The sequence below is a fragment of the Condylura cristata genome, unplaced genomic scaffold (genome assembly GCF_000260355.1).
Source record: "Condylura cristata isolate star-nosed mole 26May11 unplaced genomic scaffold, ConCri1.0 scaffold00011, whole genome shotgun sequence".
In the NCBI taxonomy this organism is placed as follows: Eukaryota; Metazoa; Chordata; class Mammalia; order Eulipotyphla; family Talpidae; genus Condylura; species Condylura cristata.
This window is the reverse complement of record NW_004567112.1, coordinates 56,138,625-56,162,705: the sequence shown is the minus strand read 5'-3', so window position 1 is coordinate 56,162,705 and position 24,081 is coordinate 56,138,625. Positions and strand designations below refer to the sequence as shown.

Below are 24,081 nucleotides of genomic sequence, written 5' to 3'. Positions count from 1 at the left end.
TTCACCAGAGACAGAGTGGGGAGCAGAACAGGCAGATTGTCGAAGTACACTGCTGAGGGGAGCAGCGGGCGGGTCAGGAGAGGTCTGCCGTGCCATGTCGATCACCTTCGGGGATCGAACTCATGCGGAAGTGGCTTTAGCTTCTTAGTGCTGTGCTTTAACATGCTGCGCCACCAGGGAAGGCCCAAAAGACATACTCCTAATGAAAACAATTATACAGGTTCTTGCTTTATTCAAGCAGATGTCTTTAAAAAGTTGTGTGGGACAACACTGTGTATGAGGACAAAAGTAAGTCTTAACTCAAAGAAATTTTAACTTCAGAAAAAAATAAAGAGAAATCTTAAAAAAAAAAAAAAAAAAGCACTGCATTATGAAGCTTTCTGAAGGCAATGCAGCACGAGTTCCATCCTTGCCAGGGAGCTGACCCAGATGGTGTGGCAGATCTCCTCTGACCCACCTGCTGCTCCCCTCAGCAGTGTAATTTGTCAATCTGCCTGTTCTGCTCCCCACTCTGTCCCTGGTGAATCCTCTCACCAACCCTTGCACGTCTGGCCTGTACCCCAGTTCTGTAAGCATAAATAAGTAAATCTTTAAAAAAAAATGTAGTCCCATGTGTGAACTGTTCAATACTTGATTTTATCTTTCTGCAATTGGCACATGCATTTCTCAAATAATATTTCTTAAAATTATCAAAATAGATGCACTGCTCCCAAAATGAAGGTAAGGCACTATGGTCTTGAGCACTCTGCTCTGCCCACACTCCAGGGTCATCACATCCCCTATCAGATCCACACAATGCAATGATTCCCCACAAGAGACCAGGTGGGCACTTATCAATGAAGAACAAGAGTTTCTTTCCAGTCCCAGACCCTATAGGTCACCCCAAAAGGCCTCCTGTGAAAACACACAAAAACTTCCTTAGGAATGCAGTTTTGACTTCAATGACTACTTCATGAGCCATGAGCATAATGCAGGAACACTGAAAATATACTACTCAGTCTGCTTGTCATTGCTGGTATTCATGACCAATTATTCACTTTAAAGGCATTAATTACCATGCTATTTAATATAAGACCTATCTTTTTAACAGTAGAAAACTGATTACAAGAGTTACATCAATTAAGTGAAATATAGAAGCAAAACTCTTAGCTATAATCATATTACTTTGTAGATATGTGCTATTTTTTTATTTAAAATAATTATCTGTTAGGCATGGGCAGAGCTACAACTGCTTTCATTTATACAAACAGCCCCAAATTTAGAAAGTTGCAGTCTAGATGGCTGGAAGCCTCATCACGCTGTCCCAGTACTTGTGGCTCCTTGGGACAGGACTTAAGAGCTGCAGGAGCTCTGTCTGTAGCTAATTACACATCCACAGCCACAGGAAGCTTCAGTTTCCTTTACATCCACAGAGAGAGCACATAATCACATAAATAAATATTTAAAATCTACTGAGAAAAGCAAGTAAAGGGTCATCTTTCACCTTCCATATACAGTAGACAGAAATACTATTTTTAAAAAATCAAGCCATAGACTTAAGAATGGAAACTATCTTGGAGGTCATTTATAGAAGTCTCACAAATGACATCACTGACCAAGAAGTCCTCTAGTTACCATTATGTCCTAGCTACTAAAAAGTTATGAAGTAAGTCACTGTTTCTCCATTCACTCAACAGTTATTTTATGCCAAAGTCAAGCCAAAAGCTAATTCTCTGTACATCTAGGCAGACAGAGTGTGCGTGTGTGCACACAGCACGCACACGCACACACACACATACATGGACTTATAAAGATGATTAGGATAAGAACACCAACTTGTTTTTTTTTTAAGATTTATTTATTTATGCATATAGAACAGGGGTACAAGCCAGAGGTGCAGGGGCGGTGAGAAGTTTCACCACATAGTGGGAAGCAGAACAGGCTGACTGACTAAGTACACTGCTGAGGGGAGCAGCAGGCGGGCCAGGAGAGGTCTGCCACACCATGTGGATCACCTCTGGGACTGAGGATCGAACTCACACTGAAGCAGCTGAGGCCTGCTTGCAGTGCTGCGTCCTAACCCGTTGCACCACCAGGGAGGGCCAGAACATCAACTTTTAAGGAATTAAGAGGAAGAAAACAAAATACATAAATAAATAATACACAGGTCACCCACCCTTTATAAATTCAGTTAAAAAACAAGTTTGTTATATGCACAAGGCACAGTAGGAACAGGAAGATCTAGTTTGCTGTTCTCTATTGAATGAGGTGGGAGGTACGTCTTAGAGAGGTACTAGAAAGCAAGAGCTCATCTGAAGAACTCTAGAGATTGGGGCTGCCTAGAATACAGACATGCTGAAACAGCTGGAGAGAAAAGGGTCCAATGTCAAGTCCTGGTCTATGTCTGACACCAGATGACAATTATAGAGTTGAGGCAGTGCAACCAATTTTTTTGTCCCTGTTACGTATCGATATGTAATGTTATCTAAAGCTATTTAAAGTTGGGCCTCCCTGGTGGTACAAGGGTTAGTCTCAGATCTGACAAGCTACTGCCAATCACAGAGACCTGAGTTGGCTCCCCAGCCAGGGAGGTGACCCACATGACGCAACAGACCTCTCCTGTTTCAGCTGCTGCTCCCCTCAGCTATTCTGCTTCCCACTCTGTCTCTGGTGAATCCTCTCACCTCCTCTCCCCTGTTATCTCTGTCCTCCACCACAGTTCTTACATGCATAAATAAGTAAATCTTAAAAAAAATTAAAACTATTTCAATCTGATATTTTTAAATTGTCTGTGCTTACATAAAAGAACAACATGCAGAACACTGCACCATCATCTATAAGCGAATTTGTATCCCTGGGCAAGTTAACTTAACATCTCTGAAATCTGTTTCCTCATAAGTAAAATGGGCTAGATAGTACTACCTATCTTATAAGAATGTCAAAAGGCTTAAATGAAATAACAAAACTAAAGTATTAAGTAGAGTGGCACTTCATGGTAAAGAGAGTAAATGTGAGCTCTCTTAATTTATAGAATAGGCTGCATATCCCAAGTATGACTAATTCGTTATTAAAGTAAAAGCAGTAACTCAAAAGATACTTTGAAAGGGAAACCCTTTTAAGGAATGACTAAAGACTGTTTTTACTTACTACTTACATTAAATTATATACTATGGCACATACATGTCAACAAACAACACTTGCTTCTGATTCTTTCCCACTGAAAATTATATATCAGGAAATACTGAAAATATATGGTAGGGAGGACTTCAGTGAAACGATAATCAAGAGACCTAGATTATGGTTACAGGCCTAACACATCTGCATGACCTCAAGCAAGTCTGGGAGCTTTGTTTATAGGGCAGGGAGGATACATCAGGTGCTTCCAGACAGTCAAAAACTCTGTTTTACAATTTCCATAATCAAAAAACAGCAATGAAAACCTTTTAAAAAAGGAAATAGTGGGCCCTCCCTGGTGGTGCAACAGGCCAAAGCCTGTACAGCTCTGTGAATCTAAGAGGTGACCTGCATGGCACAGCAAACCTTTCCTGTCTTGCCCGCTGCTCCCCTCAGCAGTGTACTTCGTCAATCTGCCTGTTCTTCTTCCCACTCTGTCTCTGGTGAACTCTCTCACTGCCCCTGCACATCTGGCTTGTATCCCAGGACTGCATGCAAAAATAAATAAATCTTAAAAAAAGGAAATAGAACACTGGTTATGATTTTTATCAATATTAATATCACACTAAAAGTCCAGACAAATTTTGACCCAAGCAATCTAAAAACAATTTATTTCTGCAATTCCCTACTTGAAAGGTATGGATATTAAAATTACAAATTAAGAACAGATTTAAAGCACTGAGGAGAAAGAATCACAATGTAAAGGAAATAATGAAATAAAGGAATAATTAACACTGGAGCAAGTAAACACTGCTGAATGAATTAAATCTGGTAACTAATTTGATAAACGCATCTAGACCACAAAAACCAATAAAACACTAAAAAGAAATCTAAGAATAAATATTTTATGAAAATTTTACCTGAGGAAAGAAGTAAAATATTGTACAAAAATGAACAACGAAGTATAAAATACATTGCTTTTTAAAAAGAAATTTCTTAATTAAATCATAACACAACCCTATACTGAATTACTCAAAATATACACTCACAAACTTTTTTACTGTGAATTATAACACACAATCAGAGAAGAGCATTTAAACATATACATTAAACATACGCATTTTCAGGACAGACTCCACTGACAAAGTCAAGGATTCATTCATAGCCTGGTGAAGTAGAGAGCTCTGAATGATCCTCTCCCCCCAGCACAACTGGAAAAATAAATGAACCTAACCTACAGTTTGCTCCAAGAAAACTTAAATAAAAGTTTATTGCCAGAGACAGGGGGGACTTTCCCATGGAAATTTTATGCTGATGTAAGTGATCTGCTGTGGGGACAAACCAAGAAAAGGCAAGGGTAGTCATGGCCAGGCAGACCTGCCCCAGACCTTCCTGCTAGCCCAGTGAGGATTTCTAGGGAGAGTTTTCAGAGAGGGTACTTCAGACAGTCTCACGCAAGGACAGGCCTACTGGTTTTAGTGCTGAGTCTGAAGGCTCTTGTAGTGGATGGCGGAGGCCTGTGCCCCCTCTCAGCAAAAAGACTGGAGAGAAAGAAGCACAGTGCTGCACAGTCTGGGCGCCCTGACTGGCTGCCAGAGCCCAGCTACCCATGCCAAACTGCTGGTGACTGCAGGCTCACACCTGGCACTCCTTGCCTGGCAGTTGGCGCCCAGGGGTAAACACCCACACCACAAAGGGGAGCATTAAGGAGTCAGGCCCAGAAACTTAGGATCCTTGAAGCAATGAACAGAGGATACTCTGGAGAAAGGGAAAAGAAGGTAGAGATGTGATCTAACTCTCTAGAAGAGCCCTCTCTCTCCACAGATTTGAGAGGAGTTTTTGGGTCCCAACTGCCAAAAAAGGTAGACAGAATAGAGAAACAAACAAAGTAAGACTAAACCCATCATGCTCTAACCAGGAAAAGACATAAGGCAACACACATGCCAAGTAAGTAGGGAACATCTGACCACAAGATGGAAAAGCTGAAAAAGCCAGAAGTCCAGAAGCATATAGAAGACAAAGAGGAGGATCTAATGGACAAACAGTTTAAAATAACAGCATTAAATATGCTAAATGAGGTACTAGAAAGTCAGCCAGTGACTGATAGGCAGGTACAGAAACTTAGAAAGAAGATCCAAGAACAAAAAGAGTTCTTTATTAAAGAGACTGAGAATATTAAAAGAATACAAGGAGATACTAAATGAAATGAGGACAAACATGGAAATGTATTAAACAGACTTGAGGACAAGAAAGAAAATTTCAGAAATCAAAGACACAAATGTACAAATCAAACAAGTGTGAGGAGAGAGAGAACTATGATTTAGAGAAAATGCACAAACGACAAGAAACAGCAGAATCAATTAACAAGTAACTCTCCTGCTCCCATGTGACTGCAAGTGTTTCTTTTCACAAACCTTTTTCCCTTTGTAAAACAGGAACAGTAGTTTTCCTGCCCACCTGGGACGACACAGGTGCCTCTCTCTTACTTTCTCCTTTTCCTAATAAACCTATCCCCTATCCTTTTAGAACATTTTTTTTAAATGAATTAAAAAAAGAAACATAAGGATAGCAGGTGCTTCAAAGGGTTCAGGAACAGAGACCCTCACCAAAGAAACTACTGCTAAGAACTTTCTAAACTTAAAGAGAGCAATAAACATGATACCCCAAAAAAATAGAACAAATTAATGCACAACAATTTTCACAAGATCACTGTTAAGTTATAAAAAGTCAAAGAAAAATATTAAAGCTGCTAAAGAAGATTAAAAACACTATCATTTCAGTGGGTGCTGAGAAATACTCAACACCCATCTACAATAAGCTCTCAACAAAATGAGAATAAATGAAACTTATCTCAATAATAACAAACAATCTCTGTGGAAGCGGAATAGATGGGTGAAAGGCACATTTTTTAAAATGTTTAACATTATTTGTTGTAAGAGAAATATAAATTGGGCCCTCCCTGGTGGAGCATCTGGTTAAAGTGCAGTCCTGCAAGCTAGCTGCAGCTGCTTCAGCACAAGTTCAATCCCTGACCCCAGAGGTGACCCACATGGCGCGGCAGACCTCTCCTGTCTTGCCCGCTGCTCCCCTCAGCAGTGTACTTTGTCAGTCTGCCTATTCTGCTCCCCACTCTGTCTCTGGTAAATCCTCTCACCACCCCTGCGCCTCTGGCCTGCATTCCAGTTCTGTATCATAAATAAATAAAATCTTTAAAAAAGAAAGAGAGAGAAATACAAATCAAAACCATAACGAGATACCCCCACAACCCTATGAAAATGACCCAGTATCACAAAGATTGGAAACAACAAATGCTGGTGAGGTAGAGGAAAATGAACCCTCCTCTACTGTAGGTGGTGGGAATATAATTTGATGCAGCTCTATCGAAAATGGTATGGACAGACCTTAAAAAATAAAAGGGGAAATACCATATGATCCCACAACACCCTGCTAGAAATTTACCCCAGGAACACGAAAACTCTAAATGTGAAAAGATTCATACAGCTCTATACTCATAGTTGCACTATACACAGTAGCCAACTTGGAGAACCAGCCTAAGCATCCAAAGATAGGGAACGGAATAAAGAAATTATGGAATATATACTGAAAGGAAAAGTATTCAGGTACTTAAAAAGATTCAACAGTACCTGGTGGGACAAAATGAGTGGATCCTGAGGTGATTATGTGAAGTACAATAAGCTAGAACATGAAAGAAGGTTACCAGATGGTTTCACTCATTTGTGAGATATAAATAACCAAAGAAAATAAACTGGCAAAGCACAGCAAAAATTCTCAGATTCTATGCAAAAATGTACTGGTTACCAGAGGAATGAGGGAGCACAAAGAGGGGGTTCCGGGAAGGAGGATGATAGGACACTGGCACAAGAGTTTTGGTGGAGGCTGAGTGAAATATTTGCCTACGCGAATATTGTGTGAAGTTGTGTACTGGAAATTATAAAGTTATGTAAATGACTGGGAAAATTTTGAGAAAAAGAAAAACTGAAGGCTTACTCAGAGGGAAAGTCTGAGCCTGGTCAAACAAATCTGCACATGTGCGCGTGTGCATGAATTCAGAGACCAGAAGGTGAAAGAAACCGGTTTAGATGTCCTCAGGTACGTGATTCTCTGCCTAGTGTGGATTCTTATACAAATGTTCATAACTACACAAAACACTAACCTATCTTCCTGAAGACCTGACTATTTTAATGTTTACTGGCAATTTATTTAATGCTTATTTGTATTACAACATGATTACTTCTCATTTTTTTAAGATACACAATATTCTTTTTACTTTATAATCGTTACTTTTTACATCATTTTGTGCCTTTTTCAGTGTCAGTTGTAATCCCCATGGGCTTCCCATCACCAAATTGCCCGTGGATTACTTCTCATTTTTTTAAGACAAGTTATTTCACATCTAAAATTAGTATGTGACTATCAACTAAGAAGTACAATTAACACTGTAGTTCTGTTTCCAGATCAGTGATGTAAATGAAGTCTTACTGAGGGAGGCAGCATTCAGAGCTACCTCTCCACCACGTCCACCTTCCTTTCCCAAGAGATGGAATGTTACCATGACCTGACCTCTCCTACCGCAGATGCGCACTTCCCTTCAAGCACCATGATGGTCACAGAAGGAAAATGTAAATCCTCTCTGCTTTCAACCTCCTTCTCAGTTACTCCATTCTGCCTGGCCACACTCAGTGCAGGAGCCTGGGGGTAAACCAACAGAAGAAAGGCACAGTGCTGAACCCTGTTCAGGTGGACAGTAAAGTGAGCAACGAGGAAGGAATGGTGAGTGGGGCAGAGCAAGCTGCTTCCAGGCTGACAGCTCCTAAGAGCGGAAAGCCATGCCCCATCAGCTCCCAGACATTTCATTCCCAGAACCACTGCGTGGCTGGAAAAGAGCAAGAGGCTGAGGGGAGAGAAGCAAGCAGCTTGCCCAAGTCGGAGTTCATGCTGCTAAATCATAACTGACAGGCTGCTAAAAGGGGCAGATTATCAGCTAGGAAAACTCAAAGCACCACTCCATTTCCACTTGCTTTGGCCACAGAAAAGCCCATTCAACCTAATCTATAATTTCTCTATTACTCTGTAAGACTCAATACAAGAAAACATTTAGAAACAATGAGAAGCTCTCTGGATTTTTCAAATTTATAGCCATTAAGTCTTTTCTGTTTCAGTGCTTTCCAAAGAATAACAACAACAAACCTTTATCCTACACTAAGATCTCTTCAGGGCCATTTCTGAAGATCTCTTTTTAATATAAACTGCTAAAAGGCTGCTAAACTACTAACAATACTTTAACATTCCAGGCAAGTGACAAGGCTGGAAAAGGAGAACCTAAAAGAATTTCTGGCTACATTACACAAATGATTTTTCCAGAGTTAGTCCAAAATAAATTGGTTCCCAAAGTTTAAACTCCCAGAATTCAAGAAATTTTAAGTCCCCTCTGCCTACTTACTCCCTTCTAGGTCAAGATTTCTGAATTTTTACAAGAAGAAAACTTTTATTCAGAACCCTTCAAAACATGGCTTTATGCTCAGATTTAACAGGCAGTTAGAAAATAGTTTTCAGAAACTACCAGCCATATATTTTCAATTAAAATGAAAACTTTAAATTGATTTATTCATATATTTTAACAAACTGATCTGAAATATGAAATGAAACATTTTCTTTTGTATGTCATCATTCACATGTGACAATGTAAAAATATTCCTTTAAAACTAACCTGGAATGAATTTATTTTTTTTCTTTTTCTTTTAAGCTAAAATTTTACATCTGGTACCTTGTTTTGCCAACAGCACAAAGAAAGTCTCTCTAAACTCAACAAACAAGTTAAAACAGGTTAGACTCCTGACTTCAGTTTAATTAAAAGTGAAATGTTTTATCAATAAGCATTTCAGTGGTTAGGTAAAAAAGAAAGCTAATATAAAATATTAAGGAATAAAAAAAATATTAAGGAGTATTTTTTTCTTATAGCAAGCATAAGGTAGTAGTTTTACAGTAGGCAATTTGTCACTGCCTGGCACAAGTAAGGGGCAGGAGCCACAGGCATGGGGGTGAAGGTCAGGAATGCTGCTAAATATTCTAGGATGCACAGGACAGCCCCTCCCACAACAAAGATTTATACAGCTGAGATATCAATAATGCAGAAACTGAGAAATCTTTGTGTAAATGAGACTGGTTAAAACTGGGGGGATGGGGCATGTTCATGTTTCTGTGCCATAGCTTTTCGTCTGCATCAACACTCTATATTGTGTTGAGAAAGCTGCCCCACAAAAATTGCCTGGAAAAAAAGGAACATCTATGCCACAGTATCTGTGCCATCTTTACATTCCCATCTACATTTCTTGAGAAAGGACATAGCTCAAAGAGCTCTCCTAAAATGGAATGTGAGAAGGAATCAAAGAGGCTCACTGCTAACCCTGTACCTCCTATAGTCCCTGAACTACCTGGCACAGAGTAACAACCCCAAACAGAGAGTAGAAATCCACGGTTCTCCATTCCCCCCCAAATCTCAGCAGCAAGGGCAAAAGAAGAGAACTAAAACCGCAGGGCCTGCTATATGCCAAGAGCTGTGCTGGGGATTTCACATGACTATATTCATGCAGTCCTCCTTCACCTTAGACTTGGGTGTTATCAGGTCCACTGTGAGTATAACCTGAGCTGACAAGTGCTTGATAGGTCTAATTCCGTATCATTTCACCATAACTCAGAAACTTTTCATTCTGCTTTAACTCAAGGGGGTGGCCTGTACAGTGAAACTACAGAGGGTCTTTGCCATGCTGTGTCTTCAGAGACATTTTAAAATGATAGAGATAAAGAGCTACATGTGATCCAGCAATTCCACTTCTGGTATTTATCAAAGGAAACAAAAACACTAACTCAAAAAGCTATTCAGTCTCTTTTCCAAGGACACAGCAAATGGTGGATATCTGGGTGTACAAGAGTTCATGGAGGCGAAGCCAAAGACAAACGAGGGGATCTCCTCACCAGAATGGGTCCTCTCCAACAAAAAGGTCAAGTCCCTGGGGAACTATCCCTTTGTTTTGCCATTAAGGAATCTTTCTTCCTGGGCTGTCTCAAGGACAGCCCCTGCAGACCAATATGGATCAGGTTAATGGCATTTGTCACCATCGCCCTGTTGGTCTGAAACTCAAGTTCTCCTAGAAGTAGAGGAGCCATCATCCTGGCCAACCTCTCCCTCTTTCCCATGAGATAAGGCTACTGGGGAACAAGATCAGCAAGCACCAAACCACCCTTTATAAGGCGACTGGCCACTGCAGTTATGTAAGTGTGCCTTAAAAACTTGCTGACACAGTCTCACTCCTGGGCACAAGAAGCTGCTTCTGATAGCCACCACACCTTGGCTAGGGATTGTACTGCCATGCCGGGCAACTTTGTCAAGACCACCTCACATGCCATGTCCAAGCCTTGCAGATATGTCTCCCCTGACCTCTAGAAAGATACTACATGTCTGTCAGCAAGTATCCCCATCAGGAATTCACTGACCACATTGTAAAGAATTAAACTAGAGTCTCCATACAGAGGACATAGGCTACAACTACAGTCAGTATAGTTTTCATACAAGAAAAATGAAATGAATTTAGTATAGGGAAAAGAAAGATCTAAGCATTCCCATGTTCATGGCAGCATTACTGACAATAGCCAAGAAACAGAAGTAACTTAATATTCATCCACACACGATGGTAAGGAAATACTGTATGTATATATGGGTGCATACACACTCAGGAATACTGTAAGGCCAAAATAGGGGAATGAAATTGTCATTTGCCAACATCCTGGATGGATCTTAGGGATAATATGCTAAAAGGTCTGAAATAAGTCAGAGAAAAACAAATATATGATCTTTTTTATATGTGGAATCTAAATATAAAACAACAAAACAAAAAAACAGCCATGATCATAGACATAGAGAAAAGAATGGTGGCTGTTGGGGGGAAAGGAGGAGAGAAATGGGTAATGAGGATCAAAAAGTATAAACTTCCAGCTATAAAATAAGTAAGTCTGGGGATGTATTAAATGCATGGTGACTATAGTTGAGAAAACTGCTTTGTACATTTGAAAGGTGCTAAGAGAATAAAGGTTTTTCTAACAGAAAGATAATTTTTGTGACTATGTGTAGTAATGGTTTTATCACAGTGATCATTTCACAGTATATACAAATTTATGAATGTTATGCTGTTCACCTGAAACTAATGCAAGCTGGTGTCCAATTACAACTCAGTAACAAATAAGGCAAAAATGTGTCCTAACAACTGAGGGAAGGTATAACACAGCAGTCCACCTCTCTGTGCCCAGGCCAGCTCTATTCCAATGTATGGTGTGCCAGGAAAGAAATGTAAGCTGAAAAGTACCACAACCGACTTTTATCTCCCTGCCTTCAATGCTATGCACAACTCCATCTCTGCATTCAAGCACAAAGCCAACTAATCTCACTTGCCAGACCCAAAGCAAAAGCCCCAGTCTTCCAGACCCCAGCTCCCACCCACCATCTTCGATTCATTTCCACACAAACACTGCCACATTCTTTCAATACCTACATTTCTACCATTCCTTCCCTTGAGAGTCTCTTACCGTCTTCTTGCTGAGAAATAAATATTCATATCACATCAAGAGTTAGCTCAAATGGCTACCTCTGCAGTCACTGGATCTTTCAGATGAATTCAGTCCTCCTTGGGACCTCAACCACAACACTCACCACATTGTATCACTGAGGCAATATTGGGGACATACTTAAACTATTAGTTGTTTATCTGATACTCAAATGTAACTGAACATCTTGTATTTTATCAGGCAATAGGACCCTCAAATAGGCAGAAAAGGAAAGGTACCAATACAGAAGAAAAGAGAATGTCAGGAATAATATACAAAGAGAATCATGTCAAAAGGGGGGAGCAGCAGTCCTGTGCCACACCATAAAGAAGGTTACACCTGAATTCCTTCAATGGATGATCGTCCACAAGACAGCTTGCTCTACAATCAGGCTCTGAGGTGTGGTAACATATATTTGAAGGTGTGAACTGTATTTCTAAATTACAGTGTTGTAAACCACTGTTACCTCAATTTAAAAAATACATAATTTTTTTAATGCATATATGAACTGGGATACCGGCTAGAGGTGCATGGGGGTGAAAGGATTCACCACAGAGTGGGAAACAACCAGCAGACTGACTGAAATACACTGCTAAGAAGGACAGTGGGCAAGACAGGAGAGGTTTGCTGCAACATGTGGGTCAGCTCTGCGGCCGGAGATTGCAGTGGCTGCCCATAGCTTCACAGTGCTTTGACCTAACTCCTTGTACCACCGGGAAGGCCCAGGAAGACCGGTAGTTACATATAAAGAAAACTACCGGTCCAGCTGTATTCACTAGGGAATTTTATCTAGCATTTAAAAAAAAAAAATTAAAACAAATTCTACAGAAAGCTGAAGAGAACAGAATACTTCCCAAATTGTGATGTGAAACCTGCATCACTCTGCTACTAAAACCTGACAATTTACAAAAAGTAAAGACACCAAACTACAGACCAGTAACTGGTCATGAAAAGTGCAAATATTCTGGTTTTTTTTAAAAGATTTATTTATTTGTACATACAGAACTGGGGTATAGGACAGACGCTCAGGGGTGGCATGAGGCTTCACCAGAGACAGAGTGGGGAGCAGAACAGGCAGATCCACAAAGCACACTGCTGAGGGGAGCAGCGGGTGGGTCAGGAGAGGTCTGCCGCGCCATGTGGTCACCTCCCAGGCAGGCGGGAATCGAACTCATGCAGAAGTGGCTTTAGTTTCTCAGTGCTGTGCTTTAACCCACTGTGCCACCAGGGAGGGCCAAAAGTGCAAATATTCTAAGCAAACTTTTAATATGCTGAATCCAACAATCTAACAAAGGTTAAACATCATGGTTTATTTCACCAAAATAGGCTGGTTCAAAATCAACGTAAATTTATGTTTTCAGGTACCCATATAAACACAAAATAACCTTCATTACATCACAAAAATGGTTTCCTTTTCCCCCACCACCTTAAATCAAAACACAGGCTTGGTTTCTGAGGTCCTCAAACCAGCCTCTCTGCTTCCTGCTCTTTTATGACAAGGGTCAGCATATGAAGGTCCAGGGGCTAAATCCAACCCATCATTTCCTCTTTATATAATCCACAGACTCAGAATATAACTTGCATTAAATGGCTGGTGTAAGGGTTGGGGGGAATCAAAGGAGTATTTCCTGACATCAGAAACTATATATATTTCACATTTCAATGCTGACAAAGGAAATTTTATTGAAAACAACATGAACTAATCTGCATATATCTGGACTACTTCTATGCAACAATAACATAACTAATCATTTACAACAGATACCATCCAGCTACAGAGTTTTAAATATTTACTATCTGGCTCTTTGCAATAAGTTTGTCAACCTCTACTCAATGCTATAAGCTTTCCTTTCCTCAGCTGGCTAAATCCTTCAGCTAAGGAATGCTCTTTACCACCTTTCCTTTCTTCTAGACCCAGTTACTCCTAAAAGCTCAAATTCTTTTTTTTTTCTTTTTTTTAGATTTATTTATTTGTGCATACAGAACTGGGGTACAGGCCAGAGATGCGGAGGGTGAGAGGATTCACCAGGGACAGAGCAGAACAGGCAGATCGAGGAAGTACACTGCTGAGGGGAGCAGCGGGCTGGTCAGGAGAGGTCTGCCACGCAGCGGGCTGGTCAGGAGAGGTCTGCCACGCCATGTGGTCATCTCTGGGGCAGGCGGGAATCGAACTCATGCCAAAGCGGCTTTAGATTCTCAGTGCTGCACTTTAACCCGCTGCGCCACCAGGGAGGGCCCAAAGCTCAAATTCTTAATACCCCTTTTTCAAATCCTAACGAGCAACAGTAGCTTATATAGAAGAAGGTAAGCAAAACATGAATCATCACATATAGACAGAGGCTTTGCTGTGAGTACAAGGGGTAGCTGATGACTCCGTGGTCACTTCCAGTCTACCAGCAGAGGGGCAAGCTAGCAGCTAGGAAGAAAAGAGTGCATGATGTAGGACACTGAGGACATAGCTCAAGTAACCCATCAAAGTAATATGTCAGGCCCCTGCCTGCGATGTCATTATTTACATACGCTGCCCTGAGGAGAAAGCTGCTCTAGATACCAACAGAAAACAGCATAATTTCAACAAATAATTTGGAAGGAAAAGCTGCTGAGGGACAACTAAAATTCTCACTATTTCACTAGGAGTGGGAGACAGCTGCTAAAGGAAGGGCCCAGCAGAGCTGTAGCTGGAAAACTCAGCCCCTCAGATTTCCTAACACCCGTGAGCTGGCACCCCAAATAAGAGGCAAACTTGCTGGGTATAAAACCTAGAGATCACCACCATCATTGTGTGCCATTTGGAAACAAATGAGAAATAAGAAATCTGGACCCTATCTGACTAAGGTCCTAGCCTTTCTGAAGGTACAGTGTTTTCACCTACTTTAAAATTAAGCTTTCCTGATGAATAACTGACAAACCTTCATGGTATTTCAAAATGTGTATGATGGTGGCTGACACGAGTATACACTGTGAAAGGCCCATCATCTGTTAGTTTAACACACCCAGTACCTCACAGATTTTCTTGGGGAGAGAGGGGAGAGAAACATCCCAATTTAAAGAGGTAAAAGACAAATTTAAAGAGGTAAAAGAGAGAAAGTACATTTCATAAGGGTGCAGATGCTGTCAAAAGTCAGAATCTGCTCTTGTTGCCCAGGAGTTCCAATTACAACTGTGTAAAAGCTTTGAAATACTTGCTTCTGTGAGGCAATGCAGGACTTTGGTCTGATCATAAACTGAACATGTCCCTTTAGCACAACAAGGCTGTTCCAACTTTGAGCTGAAATCAGTCATCTGATTTACACTGTCTAGATTCAGGAAGACAGGGTTCCTCTGTGCTCCTAGAGTAGTATGTGCAGTTCTGCAGCAAGACTGAAAGAAAACCTCACAATCAGCTTTTCTCCAGTTTTCAACTCAATAAGTAAAAATAGCTGTGTTTTTATTTGAAAAGATCCAGATGGCAGAAACAGAAATAGAGAAAATTATCAAGATTCTAGGGCAACTTCTCATCAGAGATGTTCCTGCATCAAATGAAGGGTATGAATAAAGTTGGTTTTTCCTCAGCCCCAACCAAAAGCATTGTAGGGGGGTTGAGAGTCCCGCTGCAACTCTGGATGTCACTGAAATGTGAAATTCTTACATTACATTAACCAGATGTTCAGATATTGTTATGGCTCTTCTCTAAAGGTTCCAGACAACAGTGGCATGACTTCAATCACTTTAAAAAACATGATATCATACACGTGTAGGGAGAACTCTCTTAGCTTACCACTTGTCTATTCCCTCAAGCAACCTCCTTCAGGTCAGTGACCCCATTATCTCTAATCTATAGTCACTTTTAACTCAGAGACTTGATCACTAAATAAATATCAAACTCCAGACTTCTGACAACTTTTTTAAGTATGTAGACAGAAAACAGAAGCCAGTAATGGCTATGCAAAAATTCATCAGCTACTTGAGAGATAAGAGGCCTTTTTCTTCTTGACCTCACTACTTTCCGAAACTTTCACTTTCAAAAGACATTAGGTAACTGAGAATTCTGACATAACCTTTTTAATAAGACAGTCTCTGACATCAATATAGAACTGAACCTCTTTCCCATTGCAAAATATACCTACTTCAATCAGGCAAATGTGACATCTGTGTGTTTCCCATAAAGGCAAACTTGACTTCAGTGTGAGTCCCTTAATTGTGCTTGGCAGAAAATGCATTTTTTACTAATTGAAAGTTTGTGGCAACCTTATGTAGACAACCCTGTGACCAACAAGTCTATGGATACCACTTTTTGAATTATATGTATCTACTTTGTGTATCTAACTCACGTTTAAAGAGCTTACATTGTTGTTGGTTATTCTTTTTTTCAGATATGCTGTTGCACACTTAACAGAGTACAGAATTATGTAAACGTGACTTTTATGTCAATGGGAAACCCAAAAAGATCATGTGACTTGCTTTTATTTCAACTTTAGCTTTGTTGTGGTAGTCTGGAGCCCAACTTGCAATATCTATGAGATATGCCCATACATTATTTGCACAATCATCTGTAATTAGGAACAAAATAGGATAGTTTGGGGCAGTTACCATAACCCTTGAGTGAGAAAGTAAGTACTGGATTAGATTAGACTTTCAACAAAGAATTGCTACTTATTTAAAAAATCATCTCCTGAGGTTACCACCACAGTATAGACGCTTTAATTTTTATTTCCAATTTTAAAAATCCCTGCAATTGTATTTGAAAAATTATAAATTCAAAATTCACCCTTCACTCTCACTACATTTATAACAATACAGAAGGAATGAGGACAACACATTCCAAAAATTAGAAATGAGACAATCTAAACAAAAGAATTATTAAATATTATGAAAAAGCCCATATTACGAAAATCATGTCTCTGAGTTGCTTATGGAGAAAAGGTAGAAAATCAGAAAAGAGGGTGCCCAGCTAAGCATTCAAGCAAGAAAGGGTACAGAGGGAGAGGCAGACAAGCAGAGAAAAGAAGGGAGTAGACTTTTTAGTAAAGCAGAATTTAATCCCCAATCCTCTTCCCAGGACACTCCCAGAGCTTCTGTTACACTGCAGTAACTTGAAAGAGTGGAACCTTCAATAAATGGGAAGTTTTTCACATAAGGAGCCCAAACATTACATCTGTAACTATAATTTACCAGAGAAGCTGCCAAAGTAACTCAAAATAAATCCATCTCGCTTTCCATGTGAAAGTTCTGCTTAAACAGCAGAATCGTTTCTACAACTATATAAGTGCCAGTTGAAAGGCAGCATATTACAGTGAAAAGAATATAACAGAACTTTTAGTCAGAAACTTAGACTAAAATACAAAGTTGGGGGCCCTCCCTGGTGGCGCAGTGGGTTAAGGTGCAGCACTGAAGCTAGCCGCAGTCACTTCAGTGCAAGTTGGATCCCTGGCCCCAGAAGTGATCCACATGGTGCAGCAGACCTCTCCTGTCTCACCCACTTGCTTCTCTCAGCAGTGTACTTAGTCAGCCAGCCTGTTCTGCTCCCCACTCCGTCTCTGGTGAATCCTCTCACTACCCCTGCACCTCTGGCCTGCACCCCAGTTCTGTATGCATAAATAAATAAATCTTAAAAAAAAAAAAAAAAAGAAATACGGCCCTCCCTGGTGGCGCAGTGGGTTAAAGCACACCACTAAGAAGCTAAAGCCACTTCAGCATGAGTTCGATTCCCCCCCAGGAGGTGATCACATGGAGTGGTAGACCTCTCCTGACCTGCCTGCTGCTCACCTTAGCAGTATGCTTCGTTGATCTGCCTGTTCTGCTCCCCACTCTGTCTCTGGTGAAGCCTCACATAGCCCCTGCACCTCTAGCCTCTACCCCAGTTCCGTATGAACAAATAAATATATACAAAGTTGGCCTCTGGTTAGTTCTGTGCACTAACCCTTTTTTCTACATTTACAAAATTAAGAAAAATAGTAGCTATGCTAACTAATTCAAGATGTTTTGTGAATGGACCACATTTAAAAACAGGTACACAGGAAATGTAGCTTTTTCAACTGTTCTGCTAAAGATGTCATCAGATTCTATAAGCTATTACCAGAAACTTCCTACGCCTTCAATTCATGAAGGCTTTGGAACCCAATATCTTAACATAAATGTTAGAGGATGGTCAGAAGCAAAGACAGGAGAGGAGGTAAGGTTCCTAGTGCAACTAGAGAATATTCTGCTTGACATTTATATTCTACCGTAGGCCTTCTGAAATACTCCTTCACCATAAACTTGAAAGCTGTCATTAAAAAAAGAAAAGAACATTAATAACCAAATGCAAAAAAAAGGCTTTTTTAAAACAAACATTTTATTCATTACAATGAAAGTCTGATTATTAATGAATGATTTGTATTCCATCATGATGGAGCTGTGTGTGGCTCAGGAAGTCTTTGATATGGAGGGGAAAATAAGAACACTAATAAATGTGTATCTGAACTGTGTATTTCTAACTTCATTTCAATGTCAAATATAAAAAAGCAATTATCAGACAGAAACCTTCATTTCGACCTGCAGGCCAAACTAGAGTACACATCACAATCAATCAACAAAAGTGAGGGAATGAGGGTTGAAAATCCAGTAGGTAATTCATAACAGGGGAGAAAAAGAAAATCTAAACAATGGCAATGATTTAATGAACTCTGCAGAAAATGCAGAGTGCAAGAAAAAAGAACAAAAACATGTGACAGAAGATACGAAACTGGCCCTCACTCATCAAAGTAAAAAAAGCATATGTATATAAGAAGTCAACAGCCGGTGCTCAAAAAGTCTTGTTCCTGGTGGGCAGAACCAAAGCCCAGGACAATATACTTTAAGGGAAAGAAGAAACCGGAACTGAGGACATTAGTGACACCCAAGTGGGAATAAACAGGCATCTTCTGGGAGAAAGTGTCCTAGTGTGACTGTTCTGGACGAAAGTAGCCCCAACCATTTGCCTTGAGATGTGAAGTGGAAAAGGTGCCACTGGATAATGATTGAATTGGGATTTTTCCTAAGAACATGAGAAGAGGTGATAAAGAAAAGAACAGCTTTCATTTTTAACAGGTATTTCTTGATAACTGTTAGTACTGCTAGCAATTTCTTTGCATGTCTCTTTCCTAAGCTTAAGCAGGGTCTTTTTTTACTTTTCTGTAAACTCAGTTATTAAAGTGTAGTATGAGACTTGATTTTAGACACAAAATATGTTTTCCCTTTAACTTTTCTACTTCTATCTACTTCTAGTCTATATGCACAATAGACTAATTTGAAATTTAATCTGTTGTATCTTTATTGTCCAAACACATTAAAATAGAAAAACCACACTATAAAACAAAAACAAAAACAAAAACAAAAAAACCCCAAGATGGAAGGCATACAAAGGGAAAAGAAGAACCAATATGTATACAATGCATATTCTTTCCAGAACTGGAGGGGAACACACCCACTTGATGTCTGCATAGCAAACTAGACACTAGAGAAAGCATATTTTTCAGAAAATGAGATCTGAATTATACACATGAAGCCACAATCATGTGGACTTTTTGCAAGGTGCTGCATAGAGGTAGCTGAGGTCTGTCAGGGTAAAGGGCAGCTGACCAGAAAGACTCCTGATGGGCGGAGACTTCTTTGTAGCACTGCCATTCACACACAGACCACACCCAACAGATACAATCTCTCTCTGCCAAGCCACATTCTGTTGTGCACTGACAGGTGGAGGGAACAGACAAAAGACAGGCTGCCAAATCCTAACTGGACAGGATGCTGGACAGGGCTACTGAAGAAAGATCAGAGAAGCGTTCCAGACAAGGTAATAGCTGAGTCAAGTTCTGAAGGTGATAATCAGATAAAGTAAGAGAACATTCCAGCAGAGGGAGACAAGGAGACTGCAGAGAGTTCACAGGACTAAGTTCAATGAAGCAACTAAAAAGAGATGGGGGGAGGATGAGAATGGAGGTCAGAGTCAGTGATGAAGTGTCCCGGATACCAAGCTAAGGATTAGTAGCTCTGATTACAAAGATAGCGGGAGCAACTGAAGATTTTTTCGGGAGAAGGGAGGGGGCTGGCTCTGAACTGATTAATATTTTTGAAACACAGAGGCAGAACAAATCTCCAGACTTAATAAAAAGAAAAGAACCAGACTGAAGATATGGGAAAAGGTTAGGGAAAATACTATTAACATGTTCACACTCTTTTCTAGTGGACAAATTTCCATTATGGGGTTCCCAAATCATACTTTGAAAATGAAGAATGCAAAGGCTGAAAGCAGTTCAGTACTCTGAATGTAGAAATGAGTATGTAGTATGAAGTACTAACTTTAAGACAGGGCACTTTGAAAAGTATGCTTGATTTATTGCAGATTTGAGTATAAAAAGTTTTACAATAATTCTTAAACTGTACCTATTATCAGCAGACTACCATGACTTTTAAAGACTTCACAGACAAAAAAACCATTCCTTTGGGGACAGATTAATCACTGCTCCCCCAGCATATCTGAGATACAATCTGTAAGCCTGATTTCTTGATTGTCAAGCTGGTTTATAGCAAAAGACTGAGGCCACAATGTGAAAAAATTGCTTGAACTGACTCAGAATTCCCAAAGGGTTCTTCACCTCAGCAGCTAGTCTATTCAGTACTGACAATTCCAACCACCTGGAGAAATTTCCCTGCCTAGGTTTATTTTGTTGGCACAAACACACTCACACAAAAATTTCCTGACATTTCATATCAAGTAGGAAAGGATGATCAGAATAGGAATGTTTTTGATGCCAAGTAAATTTCAGGGCTTTTTCCATTGCCTATGGCTTGTGACATAGGCAACCACAAAGTAAACTCGTATTTATTCTGAAAAAACAACCTATCTTAATCTTCTTGGCAAAAGTTCAAGAACTTTTTCCTAAACTCCCCAACAACATTACCACCACGAAAACAATGAATTCTAGGCTCTCCTTATTTCTACAGTATTTCTAATTATTTTATTTCACATAAAATAACCAAGCTTGTATTGGGCATTTGACATGTGTAACCATCAAGTCATGAAAGACACTGAATTTTAACACCAAGGACTTCTTTTCCCCACAAAGGGTGTCCTTTAATTGAGTAACTTTAGTTATGAAAAAATTCCACATACTGTCTTTTGTTTTCCACTCCATTTCAGAGACTTTGACCCAGTTTCTCCAAGATTTGTTCTCAATAACATTATAATGCTCTCTTCTCTTGTCTTTGAGATCACACAAATAACTGTTACAGAAACTCAGAGAAGATCCAGTTCAACTTCTGGCTGAAGAGAACTTTACAGACATGGATTCATTAAATGTTAAAATTGGCAACTCAAACTCCTTTCTATCTCCTCCCCCACCCTGAACTTTACAGATTGGAAATGGAGGTCCAGAGAGGAAAACTGAATTGCTCAAACTCGTAAAGCCAGGAGAACATCTCCAACCTCCTGACACATGTCACCAATGCGCTACTGAGCCAGACAGTTATGTAACACTCTGTACAAATTAGCCATGATTTAAATATCTATCTGGTATTGCAAGACCTAAGTATTATCCTCACAGTAGTTCTGTACTGAAGCAATACTATCAATCTCAGTCATCTGAAATACTAAATGCACTATGTCAAGTCAGTTAAAAAGTCAACTTCAGCTTCAGAGATATTCCTCTTTAGGATGGCACACTGCAGATAAACGTCCTAAAAGTTCAAGTTTAAAATGGAAATTGTGATACAAAGTTCACCTTAACCACAATTGCTGCAATTACTCTTCAATCCCTAGGATAACGTACTTATGGCTCGGATATTGGACTGTTACCAAGGCACACAGTGGAAAAAAATCTTTTCAATGGCACAACAGTCACTTTCCTAAACAGTATATCAAGAAAACCCCTGGCAAGTAAGCATTCTTCAACTATCAAAAGTTGCTAAGAATCTGCTGGGTGTACACTAAAAGTAGAGACGGTGTACACTAAAAGCGCAGAGAGGAAAAAGATTATTGGATTAGTCATTTTTTATAAGAAAAAAGTTTACCCAGATCAACACCCTTCAGCTCCTTACACCTATGTCCTGTTGTATTGGTTTGGGTATTTTATAATGCACATGCATTATGATGATGCCTGCCCAATTCGCCCAAGCCAAGGTTCTATTCCTGAAGATGTGGATCCTCCTGGCTGTGGCAAACGCTGCTGAGTGGGCTCTCCACGTTTATTAGTTCTTAAGTCTGTTGTAAGCTTAGGAAACATTATCAATGTCTTGAGATTCTCTTCTTACAAGATATACATTTTCCCTGTAACCAATATAGGACGGCAAATTGATGGGAATTTTTTCCGGAGCCCTCCCGTGCTCGCCAGAGGCCATCAACAAATTAAGGTTGGGCAACCTTCAAGACTACAGGAATTCTTACTCGGTCAGGTAAAGAGGGTGAACAGACATAGACAATGATTTCCTTTCCAGGGGAGCTGCCCAGAACGAACTATGATGTCTTAACCATTTAAACTACACAATGACCAGATTGCGGAAAATGCAAGTTTCCCCCAGTTAAACAACTAGATTTTTCACACAGAACCTGATGCAATTAACCGGGTGTCAAGAAATAAAGACATCAAGCCTGTTTTGGGCTGACCTCCCAAAGGAGCGCAGCCTGGCAAGGGTGGGACCTCTGGCTCCAGCGGAAGCACAGCCCGCAGGAAGCCTGCAGTCGACACTCGCAGACCCGCTCCCTACGCCGCGTCCTCAGAACCCCGGAGCTGCACTGTCCCTGTCGGGGGCAGGGGACCTGGGGACCGTAGCGAAGAAGCGCGGCACCGGTCTCTCCTGCGGCGCGGAGGTCACACCCGGCCCCTAAGCTCTAAGAGATACGCCGACGGGGATCCCAGAAACCAAGCTGGCCTCCAACACTCGCCAGGTGACGACCGCAGGTAGGTGGTCGCGGCTGCAGACAGCGGGTTGACATCGGAGGGGAACCGCGCAGGCGCACACGCAAGACGGGCTGGGGGCCCGACAGGGGCAGGGCGCAGGCGCGGGCCCGCCGGGGTCTGCGGGGCCGCCTGGGCCTGGCCGCGCGGGCGGCGCTAAGATGGACTGGCCCGCCGGCTCACGCTCAGGAGGCCCAGCCCAGGCTCTTACCGCGCGGCGCCGCCTCGCTCGCTCGCTCGCTTCGCACTGGGGCCGGGTGGCGAGTTCACCCGGTGGCGCGGCCCGAATCCGTTGAATCCAACCTCAGCACAGCAGCCAACCCCGCGGCAGCGTTCGCCCAGCCAGCCCTGCCTCCCTCGCGGCCCCCGCCCATTGCAAGCCCAGCACGACCGCTGTCGACTGCGCAGGCGTCCTTCAGGCCCCGCCCACATCCCTCCGCCGCGACGGCGCCTGTCGCTCCTCCCACTCTGCTCGCGACCCGGGGCCCTGAGTCTCCCTGACTCTGCTATTCACAAGTCGCCAGGGGTGTCTGAACAAGCAGTGCACACGCATCGGACCTCGCGCTCCCGACGCGCATGGCGTATTCTTGTGGAGGTTGTGCTGGGCGCGGACAGATGGTGACCATAGAGCTCCCAAGTCCCATAGCTTTCCTAATTTCAAAGGTCCCTTCAGGCATCCCATATTTGCAGGGTACCAAGGCTAGTGCTAAGCGTGCGTTGGACAGTGGTGAGTAAAAACACGAGTCCTGCCCGCCTGGTGCTCCCAGTGCAGCAGGGAACACAGGCAAATAAACAAGTGAGAGACTGGGAAAAATGAAGCTAAGTCACTTTTATCAAGTTAAGGAAGTTCTACTGTTTTCCTGTGATAACTTACATTCATAGATTTTTTTTGCATTATCTTTCCCAGGAAAAAAACCTAATGTGGTCTTGATGTATTGCTGGATTGTTAAAGGACAGAATTACAAACGTGTTGTTACAGTGCAGGAAGAGGGGCACCTCTGAACCCCAAAACCTTCCCGCTCTAGTTAGGTTCTGCCATCCAGCGCATCAAGACAAAACATATAAGGCTGTTAATGGAAAGGAACTTTAATACAATCAGTGTGCAATAACAGAAAAGACAAATAATATTGTTGCTCAATCCAGCACCCAATGTTACCCATCCCCTCATGGGCAAAAGTCCACCCAAAAGGGACCGGCCCAAAGCAAGGCCCGAAAGCCCACCATAAGCCTAAAGCACCTTCTGGCTGGGACCCATAGAAAAGGGTCAGAAAAGGCCAGACAAGTCTGGGAGGAAAAGAGCAAAATCAAGATAAACGCTGCTGTAGTGAACCTCCCCACGGGTCTCTCACCGACATCTGTTTCAACCAGTCCAGGGCCAAGAAACAAGAGCTGCTTCTTCACATGTCTCTCTACTCCATGTGCTTCCCTCAGGTCTTCTGGCTTTCCATCCTGCTTCCTTCCTCTTCAGACTCCTCTCCCAGAT

At 41.4% G+C, this 24,081-nt stretch overlaps 1 protein-coding gene across 1 annotated transcript in view; it reads right to left on the bottom strand.

Moving 5' to 3' along the window:
• Positions 1 to 22,924, bottom strand: part of SPECC1L (sperm antigen with calponin homology and coiled-coil domains 1-like) — a 141,569-nt gene extending 118,645 nt beyond the window's left edge. The window contains exon 1 of the mRNA XM_004680914.2: positions 22,810 to 22,924. The gene's annotated coding sequence lies outside the window, so the exon portion shown is untranslated. The remainder of the gene's footprint in view (positions 1 to 22,809) is intronic.
• Between the last annotated feature and the right edge of the window lie 1,157 nt (positions 22,925 to 24,081).